At 39.2% G+C, this 16,421-nt stretch overlaps 1 protein-coding gene across 3 annotated transcripts in view; it reads left to right on the forward strand.

Annotated features, from left to right (window-relative positions):
* Nucleotides 1-16,421, forward strand: part of tln2a (talin 2a) — a 110,719-nt gene that overhangs the window by 24,039 nt on the left and 70,259 nt on the right. For all 3 annotated transcript variants that reach the window (XM_026172041.1, XM_026172031.1, XM_026172046.1), the window contains exon 2: nt 3,224-3,271. The gene's annotated coding sequence lies outside the window, so the exon portion shown is untranslated. The remainder of the gene's footprint in view (nt 1-3,223; nt 3,272-16,421) is intronic.

Consider the following 16,421-nt stretch of genomic DNA (forward strand, 5'->3'; position numbering starts at 1 on the left):
TGAGCAAGACTGTGTTTGTGTAAATCTCTGAAGAATTTGGTAAAGATGTGAATGAGCAATGCTCCCCCGCAGTGAACAGCTGCCACTGATCTTTGAGATGACCTGGATGAAGGAACTTAGCACCCAGCCCCGAGTTTTTAGAGGAGAGCTTTAGTGGCAGCTGTGTTTGTAGTAAACTTGTTTAAGGTAATTCATTTAAATTTGCTTAATGGCAAACATCATCTCCTGTTGATAGTTTGATGCTGGGGGATCATAGTGGGCAGCTTAATTAAAGGCCTCCTTTTTGGGCTTTTCCTAGGCAACACACTGTCAGCTTGTCCCCACTCTGTCCTCTTCTACACCGTGTTATTAATGAAACAAGCAGGACTGAACAATGAGGTCCCCAGTGGTGCATTGTGCTTCCAAAGGTTGCCTTCAGCAATGCGCCACACCTCTGGAAACCCCAGGGATACCTTGTGAGAGTTTCCCCTACTCAGTTATAACTTCCTGCAGCCTTATTTATTTTTTGGACTAATTAAGATAGAACAAAAATATCCTAAAGTAAAGTGTGGTTTTTAAGCACATAGTTGCTACTTATGCCTGTGGTGACCCCTGGGAGTTTCCTAAATCAAGCATGTTGAGTTTTGCTCAAAGCAACTCCCCTCAGACTCAGATGAAAGAATTATAGGAGTGCAAATATGTGTCTAGTTGTCTCTCTTTAAGTACCTTGCTTAATTTGTGTCCTTAATTGTTTTCCTTGAGGCATTACCAATGATTCTTTTCATGTTTGTTTTTTTTTAAATTATTGTTGTTTGATCTGTGTCAAAGTTTCCTTTTCATTTTCTAATGTGTCTTTGATAGGAGACCCTGTTAAATGTCATCTAATAACCATCTATTATCACAGGGTATAAACATTGGGGAACAGTGTACTATTTTATGCAAAACTGTAATTTGAATGTTAAAATAAGACACTGTTACTTCCCCTGCTACTTTGCTAAACTGAGCAGTGTGATTCTTTGAAATGATGCTGCACATGTAGCGAGAACTAGAAAATCACTCACATCTGATGCATCTTGGAGCTAGTATGCTAATAGTAGTAGGCTACATTAGCCACTACTAGGAAAAGATGCAGTGGGGTTAACAGTGTTCCTAGATTTTGTTAAGGCAAAAGAACATGCAAATAGCCTGTCTGTGTACAGTGGTGACATTCATCTCTGCTTGAGGCTATCAGCTATAACTAGTGGCTAATTCTGATAGCATAACACTCTGGAAATCGCTGGGGGAAAAATAGCTTGTTATTGTTGAAAGCGGTGTTTCTGTTCTTGAGGCTATCAGTTTATATGCTAGTAGATGCTGATGTAGGCTACTTTAGCTACTATTAGCATAATAACCCAAAAACTAAAGTGGTTTGTGGCACCTAGCTTTTCAGTTGAAAGTAGATTTCTATCGCTGCTTAAGGCTATCAGCTTGAACGCAAGTAGCAGCTAATGGCGCTGCTTAGCAGGAAACTCTGTAAACACCTTGAGGCAACTGTTGTTGTCATTTGGTGCTATAGAAATAAAATTAAACTGACTAACTTGCCAACAGTTATTTAACCCCCCCAATTCTAGTGAATTAACCTATTAGTTGAGTGTATGTTCTGCTTTACAGGCATGCTTGGAACTAGTGGGTTATATGCTATTAGTATTTAATATAGGCTACTTTAGCCACTAGCATACTGGAATCTCTCAAGCTGTTGGAAGTCAAGTAGCAAAAAGTTTAATTGTTCCTGTCAAGGCAGAAGGAGCTAAATTAAAAAAAAATAAAAAAATCATCACAACATGAGTGCGTGGGTGCATGCTGCTTTCCTGGCCTTTTTTCCTCTTTGTTTCATTCTTTTAATGAACATTTGCTATCATAAAGTTTGATTTCTTACCTCCTTAGTGGGACTGGAGAAGTGAGTCATTGTGTGAATCAGTTGCCTCCCAGTAAGAAACCTAAACCCTTCTTCAACTCACTGCCAATGTCAGCGAGTCAATAATACTCAGGGGGCAGATTGCCTGAGCAAAAGCCAAGCTCCAGTGGAGTCTGATGATTAAGCAGGTAATCAGAATCATTAGCAGCACTGGCCAGTGTTTGCTTTCATCAGTATGCAGCCCTTTGGAGTTGCCTTTCCTAATATCACACTGTTTGTACCGCTTGGATGTATTAATTGACGGATAGTTCTGGCTTCCTGTGAAACGTACTTTATCTTTTCACATTTTGCTGTATGTGAAAACGAATAACTTCATTGGGGTATAGGATTACAAGGATGTCGCATTCTCACACTCAAGACGACTGTGCAGTAATGCAAGTGACGGTGTTACCGCAGTGTGTGCAGAGCCTCCCGTGGGAGAGAGGACAGGCATGACAGTGTGCCTGCAGCGTGCTGGTTTACCCTTCGATGATCCACCTTAAGAGTGTCTCTCACTTGTCCACCCATCAGTCCTCCTCCCTGTCTGGAGCCACTGCAGCCAGTTGTCATTAACTCTGGCTGTGGGCATGATATTGTACTGCCTGGGCAGGTGTAATAATCCATGCTGCCTGTTGTGAAATGTTCTGGCTGTCTTGCTGTATTGATCAGCCCTGAACATTTGGAAACTGTAGCTGTAGAAAAATACTGCATATACAGCTATAGCACAGATTAAATTTGCTGTCTTTTTTTGTGGTAGATTGTTTGTAAAACCTTTGTATCCTTGGACATTGTTTTTTTCATTTTCTTAATAAACAAACCTCAAATGTTTTAGTCTGACATACCTGTAAAGTGCAGTCTTCACATGAAGTAGGTAATTTTAAACCACAATGTTGTTGGTTAAATATCATTTAGTCAAAATGTCTGACTGCTGTGTAATAAGCGTGCTACATAGTTGTAACTATTCATTTTTTTGACATTTAAAATATTCTAGTTAAACTGTTCTGCTTTTTTTATTGTCTCATTTCCTCTTTGTTCTTAACAGCAAGGAAGTAATTATTGTGCATATCCTAATTATGCTTTGCCTGGAGTGTATTTTATACTTATTTGCTGTTAAATATGTCATAGCCTGTTACACATATCTAAAAGTATAGGCCTAGGTGTTTTGTTTCAGTGGAGCATGAATACTCCTGCTGTGAATCCATTGCTTTAATCACTGTATAGATTAACATTTGTAATTATCTTTTGTATGCAAGTCTATATTTTTGCATTCTGCAAATGTGGCTCATAAATACCCTCCTTTCTGTTTTTCAGCTGTGAAGTTCAGCAGATATCCAGGGCTGCATTTTCCTGAGCAATAAGGTAAGAGGCTGTTAATGGAGATGTGGTGCACACATATAGTGACAGAAAAGCTTTTAAATCACATGTCTGGACTGTGGCTGGATAGATTGTGAGGGGGAAAAAAAGAAGTCATTACAGATGGTACACAACACCACTTACGGGTGAAAGAGAAGTAGCTGAAAATGTGTGATTTGGCTTTTCATTAAATTAAATTAAAGTGTGAAATCACACATTTGGATAATTGTAATGGAGGTTTTGCAGTTTTCACTTTTATGCTGTACTGAGACAGATTGGACGCCAATGAAATTTTCCCAGTGGCAAGCTCTTACTTTGCTACCAATGCTAGAGGATGAATATGAAATTCATTCACTTTAAAAGGTACAGTTTGCTAGTACTGTGTGGAACCCCGTCTTGCCTTCAGATATTGCTTAATTCTGTATGGCATAGGTGCTGGAAATGTTCTTCAGAGATTTTATTCCATATTGACACAATAGCGTCACGTAGTCGCTGCAGATTCGTCCACTCTACATCCATGATGGAAATCTGCCGTTCCAACAGTTTGAGAATCTGATAACTGTAGAGCCATTTCAGTACAGTGAACTCATTGACAAGAAATGTGTTTGAGTATTCTAGTCGTAAAGGTTGCTGATAAAGATTTAAAACAAGCTTATTTGGTATTGAGAGGCCGAAAGTATGCCAAGAAAATATCCTCCACACAGTTACATTATAGCAACCAGCCTGAACCTTTGACGCAAGGCAGGATGGATCCATGCTGTCATGTTGTTCACGCCAAATTCTGACCCTACAATCCAAATGTTGCAGCAGAATTCAAGACCGATCACATGTGGCAATGTTTTTCCATTCATCTTTTCTTCAGTTTGATGAGCCTCAGTTTCATGTTTTTAGCTGAAAGGACCTCAGTGTGCTCAGTCTGGTCATTGTCAAATTTCTGACCTCCACAAGGCGTTTTCACCAAGGGAACTGCTGCTCAGCAACCACGCCATTTCTTTTCCATTCTGATGCCATATCAGCTACCTGATAAAATATCCAGTTTGTGTATATTGTAGAAGACGTGCTACTTTGTGTTAATGGAACCTATACAGTTAGGTTACTGCTCTGTCGCGTGCTACATGTTTGTTCTGACGAGGCTTATCGGGATGATCAGGAGTAGCTTCCAGCTGCCGGGGAGCCATATGGAAGCACACTAAATGATTTCTAGTCGTGTTGCTTTTATCTGCTGTTTGGAGTTGCAGCAGCAGCATCTTTAGTTTTACTGTATTTTCTGCCCTTTTATTTTTCAATGCACTTTTTTCCTCTGTTTCCATTATTGTCATTCTCTTCACTTACACGATTACAGGTTCACAGTGAAAGCTTAAGCACTTCACCTGTACAGCTCACTCTAAAGCATTACACACCAGTCGAGGGAGCCGCTGAAACTAAACAGTCTACTTCCGCTCCATTTGTGTGTTTACCCAGCAAGGGGGAGAGTGTGTAAGCAAGACACACCTGGTACAATTTATCAGTTACTCTGTGATCTTTTCTGTGGACACTCGAGATTATGCCGTTTACATTCAACTAACTAATAGTCAGTAGACTTTATAATATATTAAATTGTGTTTGCCTGTATACAGACCTCTCTAACAGCACACAATAATGTACATTTTCAAGTCGACTCAATGTGCTGCTTTCTGGGGGCAATTAACTAGGCAACATCTGGTGCCCAACTCCTTTGTAACTATGCTCCACTCTGCAAATGAGTTTACAGTTTCTGTGTGTTTTAGTTTTCTAGCAATTAATGAGCTCTGATGTTGATTTGTACCAAGCTTCAATAAACAGGCAGATCTCAATGTAATCAGATGTGCTTAAAGTGTAATCCTAAATTATAATCAGGCTATAGGTTAAGAATCGGCTTTTTGAAGTGATAACATGTTAATTACGCTGCTGTTTTGTATCTTGCTGTGCCTGCTAAAAAATTGCTTCTTTTGTGTTTGGCGTTGACCGTTGTTTAACGCCCCGAGAGACACAGCTGAAAACAAATCGGTGTCCTGCAGAGTGTTTGACATTTGCATGTTTTTGTAGCGTAACCCAGATTTAAAGGGGTTTCCCAATTCATTTAACAAAGCATTACATTTGAAAATGGTAGTGTGTCTTAATTTCAATATGGTGGGATGTTCAGAATTGAGCTGCCAGTAAAGAGAGAGACGGAGAGGAAGAGGGGGACAAGGAATTTGTATCTCGGTCCAAACCTTTCCTTAAAAGTCTGTTTATATCTGTCATGGCTCAGCTAGTTTGTGTGATCCTAGCCTCCTCCAGCTGTTCAGTACTCTGTTTGCTCTCACATGATTAGTCCAGCATGAGCTCAGTTTGTGAAGCTGTGAGCAGATGAACCTTTTGATACACGGCGCATACAGTATATAGACCAGCTTTGGCTGTCTTAATGATTCCCACAAAATATATTTATAAAAATATTAGTTTGAGTTCAGGATCTTTTCTTCACATTTTGCAGGATTTAAAGGTGATGAATGTGAAATGTATAAGATTTTACTGCAGCTTGCTTTCCAGCATTGACACAAACAACAGCACTGGGTTTCCCTGTATCTTGCATTGTGAGGACTGTTTATCCTTATTCACATCCTAACGGCTGCCAACTAAACTACACTACACTTCCTTGGATCTCCGGCAATACACCAAAATAGGGTGAAGTAGGGTTGCTGAAAAAAGTAGACACAAAGGTGCCTTTATTTGTCAGTGACTTTATCTCAGTAGATGAGCAAAGAAGCAGTCTGAGCTAGCAGCAGATCAGGTTTCCATAATTTATTAATTTTCCAAGGTATTGTGTGACATCCTCACATGCTTTTTCCACATGCTGTGGAAGCACCTCTGCTCTGCTACTCATGAGACAGCAACCTTTCTAAATTATTTTTTTAATCCGTACTCTGTTTCTTTTTATCACTGCCAATTGTTTTAGTTCTGTTTCTCTGTGCATGGCCAACATATTGCATTTTAAACACGGCAACTGTTGCCGATGGTACAGCCCTGAGTGGATGTATTGTTGCACTGTCGGCCTCTTTCTTGCCAGGAAAGATTCATTAATTGTAAATGGAAGTAATAATGCTGTGAAGATACAGATTTTATTTTATTATGTAGTCTTATTATGGGAACTGTTGTGCTGGATATGAAGAGCCTAATGTTTCCAGGCACATCAACCCACAATTCTGGGTTGGACTGTCTTGGTGCTCTATTCGTCCATGTTTGACCCAATGCTGGATTACTGAAATAAGTCACTTTTAACCCAGCAGCTTTGTCTTTTTCCTTGCACGTATATAATTTTGATTTATATTGTTATCGCACTCTTTTGAAACAATATACTAATGAATGAATGAATGAACTAACTTATATTATATAAATATAAATGTTTAAATTACAGATATATTTTTGTACAGTATCATGCACTAAATCTCTGTCAGTTGATCTGATACCTTGCAGCTGAGGTTGTCTGTGGTTTATCTAACAATGATGATATGGTGTGTCACTATGGTGACTGTAAAGCAGTGGTTACAACTGACTATGACCAGATGTTGTGGAATTAGTGAGTCAGAGCGGCATCATTCAACAGCAATGGCAAGTATTTCTTAAACAAGGAGCGCTGTGCTGAGGAAGAAGTGATTTCACTTTCATAGCAGAAACCTGCCTTGATGCTGTGATATTTGTAGCAATGCTATATGTACTTTCTATTTAAATAGCCTTCGTTTATTGTTGTTGTTTCCAGGACTGTCTGTGATTTCAGAGAGTAAAATGCTAGTGATGAGCAGATGTGACTATTTTTTTTTTTTTTGGTTTGTCAGCAAACAGATTAAATATTTATTTTTTATTTTTCATATGAGAATTGGTCTTACTCGCCCTGTGAAGTGAATGGCTCTCGGCCACATCACACCCTGACTGTTTCAAGCTATCGCTGAATTCCTTCCACAACAAGACATTTTACCGGCAAGTAGTAGGTCATGCCTCCTGGTGGGTGAGACTGAGGCCATCGCCACACCAGCTAACTGACACCATTATAGTGAATCACCTGTTTTTCCAGTCAGAGTGACTGTGCCATTGGGAAGGGTTGTGTAATCGGAATTGCATCACTGCCAAATAGAGGGGGGCCTCAGAGTCTGGGAATCCTTTGGCCTTCTTGGCATGCAAATCAACCCGACTATAAGTCTGTTTTTTTTTTTTAATAGATTTACAGTGAAATGGCTACAAATTCAATAAATGCAGCCACTTTCAGCATGCTAAAATAAAAAATGTTGCATGTACTTTGGACCTTGAATGTTAATATTGTCACTTATGTATAAATTGGCTTGATACTGATACACTGTCGTTTCTATTTGATCTCTAGTGACACTTTCATCCGTGATTATATCTGTGTTCATCAGTGTCGGCCCTTAGTTGGAGTCGGCACTGCTACACTAATGACTTAACTACTATCTGCATTCATCCAAACAGTATTCAAACTGAAGATCTTGTGCTATTACAGATGGATGTAGAATTATTATGGAGAAAAGTGACTAATGGAAATTATCTGACATCAGGGATTATCCTCAGACTTTAACGAAACCGGTCACACGTGAAACGCAATCCATCCAATAAACATTTAAAACCATATAAAGCAGAGATTATATGAACGTTTAGTGAATGGCAGAGTTTATTGGTTACAATGTCACCACTGTAAAGTGTTTTGAGAAATAAGTATGAAAATCACATTGTAAGAAATAAAATAAAAGGTTTACATTTTTTGTAGACTTGACAGCAGTGCATATGAGAATGAATGGCATATTGAGCTTTGGTTATACTTTGTTACGCACAAATATGATATCATATTGGAGACATGATAGCCAAAGAGTCATTCCTGTTATACTTCCTTGAAGTCCGCTTGTAGGCCTTTGCTGTCCGGATGCATAGTTGGTGCATTGTAATGTAAATTCTCCCATACAAATCTGCACAGTCACGTGGGGTCCACCCAGGTCCTTGCACTCACTGTCTGATGATGAAATTTAAGTCACTCGGACCTGAGCGGACCATAGCAGACAAAGCACAATCAAGGCTTTAAATCCACATGTTAAATCCATCAGCTCCCCAGTACAAAGTCTGATGTCTGATTAGACTGATTTGGACTATTGTAAGAGTAGCACAGGTAATGGGCCAGGAAGCTCCCTTAGCTAAACCAAACTGAATATTTTCAGTTGTGAAAGTGAATCTAATGTGGACTTTCTCTCGTCGTGTACTACATCTGAGAAAGGACAACTTCAGCAAACTTCTTCACCTTATTCTCCCGACATTGTCCCGAGCTCTTATGTCTTGTTGTACACTCAGCTGCGCAAACTGGCTCCATAATATCTTTGTTAGAGCACTATTTACCAGAGACTTGTTGAAAGTAGGATGTGTCATATTCTGATCCTGGTCTGGATTTAGCACGAAAAGCTCTTTGTCTTTGAAGGCAAACCTTGCAATAAATGACACCATGACTCAATTCAAAGTAAAAGCTGTGCCTCAATAAATGTTGTGTTTCTGATGCATTTGTTTACCAAAGCTGATATTCTCCAAAGTTTGTCTTACTTGTAAAGCCAAAAGTCTGTATGTATAATATTACAGCTGATTTCTAAAGCTGCTTGCAAGTGTAAAAATTGTTAAAATCTTTTAAATGTGAATTATTTCCTCTGACTTATTAAGAATAGCAGTGCAAAATGGAAATGGTTAAAATACAAGCCCTTAGAGTAGGTTGAGCTATAACTCATCCTTTTTACTTGAGTCATTTTTAAAACTGTTCCCTATAGCAGATCTACCCCTACGCCACTGGCTTTACATAACGAGATATAGATCAGCTCGGTTCTGTTTCTAGACAAATTGCAGCCCTGTCAGAAGGAATTGGGTAAAGAAAAGTAGATGGACAAATGCACATTCATGCACAGAGATCTGTTCGCGCCTGTTTGTCTGTTCAGAACCTGCAAAGCCTGGAAGAACGACAACAAATGTGGAGTGAGTCACATTTGTGTCAAAGCTCTAACTGGCGTGGTGGTCTGTCAATGGGTTTGGTGACTCTTGGATTTTTGGCTCTCTGATGGATGTTGCCCAGCTGTCCTCTGTGGTTTTCAGATGGGATGAGAGGAAGTGGTGCTGTCCACTGAGATCTGTGTTCAATTATGTCTGAGAGGAAGATGAGCTTTATAGACCTCTGACCAGTCTTTTTATTTACATTGTTCTCCATATGATGATGACCCTTCATTCATTTTATTATTATTGGGGTTTTTTTTATTATTATTTTTTATATGTGTTCAGCGGGAGTCGTGGATGATGAGCGGCGATAAACTTGCAAGTTATGCCCAAAAAGCAAGTTATGCCCAACTCCACCGGTGGATTCTGACAGCGTGGAAAAGTGTGAAAACATCCACGATCACCAACGGATTTTGAAGGGCTGGACTGCTGCATGATGGAGAGGAGGACACCGCCACGGCCCTTCTGAGGGTGTTCGACTCTGACACTGACAACGAGGATTTCTTTGGTTTTGAAAGTGACAACGAAGGAGAGAAGAAGAGTGGATGACGAAGCCATCATGAGCCTGTTTGTATCTGACACTGGAGAAGAGGACTTTGGTGGTTTTAGTGCGTAGGAAGAAGAGAAAGATGGTGAATGACTGACTTTTCTTCTTGTTAAAGCTGTGTCACTGCACCTGAGCCTAAAAGGTAGGCCGAATCTATTGTTCTGGTGTGCTGTAGGTTACTGTTATGTACTACATGTGCAAATATGTACCCATAACTTGTTTTTCAAATTCTTTTTTAAATAAATCTAAATAGCTATAAATCTCTCCTTGGGCTGGTTCCATCTTATTTATGTGTTTATATGTGTAAAAACCACAACCAATACAGCCTTCGTTCGAACAAAATCATACAATTGATTGTCCCAAAAATCAGAACAGAATTGGGGAAAAAGGCTTTTAAATACGCTGCCCCTGCTTCCTGGAATAATCTGCAGAAGGAACTGAAATTATCAGAATTGGTTACCTTGGGAGAGTTTAAGTCTGTCTTAATTAAAGGAACGAGAGAACAGCTCTTTTACTCAGTGTGATTGTTTTTAATGTACCGTACTCTTAATTTGATCTGTTATTGTATATTTTACACATGTTTGTATGGGATATTGTATTCGTTTTAAATGTTATATACCTACTGTATGTGGTATGTGACTTTTGTTGCCATGATGCAGGTCTCTCTTGGAAATGAGATTTTTAATCCCAATGAGATTTTTTTTTACCTGGATAAATAAAGGATTAATAATAAAAAATAATAATAATAATTTAATAGTGCTACTTCTGCTTGATGCAGCTCTTTAGATAACAGCAGCTAAAAAAGAAACGATGGCAGTGAATTGGATTTGGGTCTTTTAATAATTGGTAACCTGGAACAACAAGGTGGGCACTGGTAGCGTGTTTGAAATGGCCTTGCTGTTGTAAAAAGATTGTGTTAGAATGAGTTTTGTCCTTCACTTTATTTCGGTACACACACATACACATTTTCTTTTTGTGATGTGTGGCTGCAGTTGTCCGTCACGATGGAGCCACGATGGGTTGAATCGTGGACTTTGGCAACATGCTACACCCAGTTTGGGATGAGAAAAATAGAATGAGGGGATGTTATTAATTAGTTTTGTGTAATTCCCAAATGAGATTTCACTCTGTGTTTAGCGTTCTGCTGTATGGTTTATGCTTTTTAGGATATCACAAAGAACTTTGATACTTATCATATTTTGAGTTTGACTTCCAAATTTGTTGGTCAAAGTAGGCTGACGAGTCTGTTTCTACCATCTATAAAAGTATGTCATTCATTATGTACTGCTTCTTCATTCTGCTTTCAAGAGCTACAAATCAAATAAAAAGAATAGAATTGGTTGTTAATAGAATGTATAGCATTTATTTAGGGTATTAAAATAGCTTTGGCTGCTTTCTTGATTGATAATTAATTAATTTTTGCTTTAACAGATGAGACGCACAGACATATCGTTCGAATATCGGCATTAGCAGATACTTGCCCTTCTCACTGAAACTGACAGGTTGAAAAATAAAACGTAACATATTGCTGATATTTCTCTGTTTTCTTGAATTCTGCGCTGGATAAATGTTCAAAAAATTATGTGAAAAGCTGAAAGAATTGAAACAGCAAATATTTCTTTACCAAAGGGGGAACTGAATAACTGCAAATTAAAAAAACAAACAAACAAGAAAAGTATTTATACTTGACAAATTGTGATTTTAAACATAATAATCAGTGCACCCTCTATGCAGAACCTCCTTACTGTCTCCATAGGAGTTAAGAGGGTAAATAGCAACTGCGTGCTATTAGTCAAGTGCACTTGATTAATTGATCATCAGCAAGTGTGAGCACTGCTATATAAGTAGAAGTTTTGGCAGTTTACTGGTCCAGAGCATTCATGTGTGTGTTAACAAAATGCCACGATGTTCAGCCCAGTGCAGTGCTCAGAAGTTGGAAAAACCCTCAAACTACATCTGAGACGCTACAGGCCTCAGTATGTTAAATGTTATCGTTCATGACAGCACAATTAGAAACATACTGAGGGGCCGCCAGAAAAAAACCAACACACACACACAGTGGCATGTCTTAGGTCCACAAAGTTGCATCTGAACAAAGCCCAAAACTTGTGAATCAACTTTGAACCAAGCATCTTCACTTTACTCTCATTGGTCCACGGTGGAGATGATGTGGCCATCTCATGATGCACAAAGTGGTCATGATCCACAGTAGCATGTTTGTGCTGGTAAGTGGTGTTTGGGTTTTGCCAAACCCCTCATACCAAGCATGAGGTTGAGGGGTGATCACTGGGATTCATTTACAGGACCTGGGGCGTTGCAGTCATTGAGTTGACCATGAACTCCTCTGTATTGAGGTTTCTCATGTGACATCACGCACACATTGCTCAAGAGTTGTTTGCCTTATTGGGTGTGATGCCATCACCAATTATTGGGGAAAAATATGTATTGACTGTCAGCGGTTCGCAAAGATTGCTGACTCTGGCTACTTGCTGATTGCAGTGATTACTTGAATTTTTTGTTTGTTTGTGTTGGTCTGCAAATACTTGCTAAGCTGAGCTTGGCAGAACATTAAAAAAATTCAACACACACTAGAAATGGTTTGTCTTCAAAGTAAAAGCTGTGCCTCAGCACTACAGCCAACATGCTTCATAATGCGTAACTTTTATTTTGAAGACAAACTGTCAATTTCTGGTTTGTGCTACACTTTTCACAGTTTCATTGCAGCACAGAGAGTAGTTAGCCAGTGTTTGTAGATGGGTAATTTCCATTCAAAGTAAATGCTGTGGTAAGACCTTAAGAGAGGCTCTGGATAAACGCATGACTGCAAACATAAATGAACTGAAGCGACGCTTTAAAGAACAGCATGCCAAAATTTCTCCACATAGATGTGAAAGGTTGATAAAATTGTAAAAAAAAAAGTAATCACTTCAAGTTATTGCCTGCTAAAGGTGGTTCAACAACTTCCTAAATCATGGGGTGTACTAAGTTTTTTTTTTTTTTTTTTTTTTTTTATAGAACCGCATAAAGTCTTGTGAAAACTTTCTTTTTCACGTGAATATCAGACAAACAGTGTTTTCTCATTTTAATGCCTTATAAAGCAGATCAGATGATAGTCGAGCCACAACCTGCCTCGGTAACCATAGCAACCTGTATTTGAACAAATCCTTGAGTAGCAATGGAGTTGTTAGAGGCTGAATCCATATTCTAAATAGAAAACAAAAGCTGTGGTCTTTACTTGAAAACTGCAGTGTGGGAGTAAGTGAGGGTTGTAATGCAAGATCAAGTCCGAGTATTGGCTCAGAAACGAGAAGTCTTACACAGCCACGTTTGTTTTCAAGTACCCGTCAAAGCTGATATCCATATGACAAATTGAGCCAAATTATGGTGGTGACTGTGGTTTGGCTTCATATTTTGAATAGATTCAAGTAGACTCCCTACTTCTAGTTAAGAGGCTGATATGGTCCAGGTTCACGTCACTCAAGATTTTCAGTTCCCGGAAATATTAGTAACAGCTTGAGTAATTTTTTCCGTTAACTTTTATTTACTTAATGTAGGCAAACACAACAAAAAACAGGGTAATGATAATAAATGATCATGCTGACTGTGTTTCACACTGCCTCATTATGTTGAATGTGTTGCAGTTGTGGGACTGTTTGCCTCTCTTCTTCGCTTGCATGAAACTCGACACCTGCACAAGAGCCGCTGCCGACAGAGATGCATCACCTGCCTGGCTTAGCTGCTTGCCAAGCTCGCTCTCTCTCTCTCTCTCTCTCAAATGCACATGCAAAAACACACAGGCACACAAAAGACTTGGAGTTTGTGACCTGTGGCATATGCAGTCTGTCACCTAACCCCACCACCAACCAGGTGGATAATTATGCAAGCAGGGTTTTTTAACATGCAACTTTTTTCCCCCCACGTAGAAGGGTGTGAATGTTCTATATCCTAAATGCCTTTTTAAAACCAGGCAATAATGAAAAGCAGTTAAAGTATAACAAGTTTTAGTTTTATGGATGTTAAATTATATTTATTTCAGCATTTGTAACACAGCCAAAAGCCAAAAAGAAGAAAGACTGGTTGTTTAAAGTGTTATCCGACACATGAATTTTCTTTTCCATTTTCCAATTTGGCCTTTAAAAAAATAAAAATAAAAAAAAAATCTAAGATAAAAAATACAGTTGGTTGACACCTGTAAAGCCTCCCTCCCTCAGTCACACTTGTTTCCAACCTGCATTTATCAAAACTTCCTCTGAGACTTAAAAAGACTAAACAGTGGAGTTTGAGTGTTTCTATCTCTCCGATACTAACAGAAGAAAACACCACAGGCCTCGTGGCACACAGGCATAAATATTCATTAACAAGTTTACCTTGAAACCAGATGTGTTTGTATGTGCATGTGACTGTACTCCCAAAGGGTTTCATTTTTTTTCTCCTATGCACTGATGCATTTGAAAGACTTCCAGCATCTGCTCAGTCCGGTGACTCTACTTTAAAAACATTTTACCCAGCGTGAGCCTGTGTGAACTGGAATGCACATGGTGAGCAGTAAGCAGGGTCACCACTTGACTCAGTTGCACTCGGAGAGAGAGAGAGAGAGCGATATTTACTCAGTTCCTCGTCCAACACTTTCCACTGACTCTTTCAACCTCCTGTCCTCTGCAGCCCCATTCATGCTGGCTGGATGATGATGATGACCTCATTTCTAACTGTGCTGGTTTGATTGTGTGTGTGACTAAGCTTGTGTGCTTTAGATCAATTTCATTTCTGCCTGATGAATAGTCAAGAGAGGGTCTAGAATGCCTTGTTTACACTGCGTTTGCCTTGGATATGAGTGGTCATAAAAATTGATTTATTGGCAGCTGAGGTTATTTAGAAGAAAAGGCTGGCTTGTTCCAGATGTACATGAAATTGGTAAACACTGAAACTCATTCATCATGGAATAATTGTCAGGACGACCAACCCTACTTGTGGGAGGGTGTTTGTGTAGTTGAGAAAACATTAACCGAATATATGAAACACTTGAAAGGCCAGTGGAGATGAGGAGCAATGGAAAAGGCCAGCAGGCTGTTAGCTGTGCAAGAGGTGCTAAAAATGAGCAAGACCGATTTTTACAGCGCTTGGAGGGTGGTTTCTTTTCGATTTAGGATTTTAGAACATCAGCACAGCACCGAATTATAAGGAGTTGATTAAACGGTGCCCTTTCGTTCTTCTCAAAGCTTCAAGCATTTCCTCCTGTGGTTTACCTCCAGTAGAACTCTCGCAGCCTCTACGTCGATTATTGTGTGAGCTTACAGATCAAGTTAGAAAATGAATCCTTACATTTGTGTTAGATGATAGAACGCACTTGTTGGCCAACATCCTAATAGCTTTGTCTCACATGACTGTAACCACTGCTTGTACTCTTCTAAGTGTTTTTCTGTGTTATTTAATCAGTATATATTTTAATTCAATTTTAATTCAATTTTTATTCATAATGCTAAGCTGTAAGGTTTTTTTTTTTCTGAACCAGTCTGCAGCATTCAGACTGAGAACCACTGACAAAGATGCTAACTTATGCCAGCGACTTTGAGTTTAAGAGCCAGTGTCAGCATGTGTCGCCTTATAATAATTCAACTAAACCCACTCAGAATCACTATGGTGAAGCCTGACAAAGTACTGCATTATACAGCATGGTCATTATTCGCTAGCAGTGCATAAAAAATGGATGGATTGCAATTTGTAACATGCTCTAGGAGCACATTAGTTTTTCCACCCTGGGGCTAGAGTGTAAGTTTTAGCTTTTGTATGTGGTTTTCACTGATTTTTTTTTTTTTTTTTTTTTTTGGCTATCAGACATGGTTAATTAAAACTTTGTTATCTTGGTATTTGTTATCAAGCATTTAAAAAGGGGTTTCTTTAAAAAAAAAAAAAAGAACAACAACAGCGATTGCTCTCAATCTCCTAGGGGCATGTGCACAGTGAATGTTACGGCATGATAAATACACGCTGCCTTTGTGCAGTGCTTTGGGTCAGAGAATAAATCAACTTTTAACTTCAAATTAGAAAGTGATGTGTTCATCTGGAACAACAAGTTGCTATATGTTACTATGATAAACTGAGAGGCAGGTGGACTATGTGTACATGGGCTTTGCACTAGCCCAGTTTGGCCTTGTGTAGGGTACTAACATGCTCTGGTCAAATATCGAATTGATTGTCTGTCTGGTTCAGAAATCCTCTAGGATTGGCCTGTTTGACTTGTAAGCTGTTCTATTATTGGATTAGAGGACATGTTACTGTAATAGGGCATGGGCATTCCCAGCAGGCACTACTCTGCCTCATTGATCTATTGAGCGGTAGCTACATGTTCTAGCGCTCGTTCTAATTTTCCTTTTATCTCACGAGCTCTTTGTCTTGGAGTTCTCTACACATGAAATCAAATTCTTTGTGCACAGTTACAAAATGTAACACGCTTTCCCTTTACTCTTTCATGTTCTCTGTGAGCTGTCTGTCTCCACTGGTGTGATGCGTGTGTCAAACCCTGTGCCTCTGAGTTTCTAACTCAAATGACACAATGCTTAACACAAACCATACTGACAGCTCCCATCCTTT

The sequence above is a fragment of the Astatotilapia calliptera genome, chromosome 1 (genome assembly GCF_900246225.1).
Source record: "Astatotilapia calliptera chromosome 1, fAstCal1.2, whole genome shotgun sequence".
Lineage (NCBI taxonomy): Eukaryota > Metazoa > Chordata > Actinopteri > Cichliformes > Cichlidae > Astatotilapia > Astatotilapia calliptera.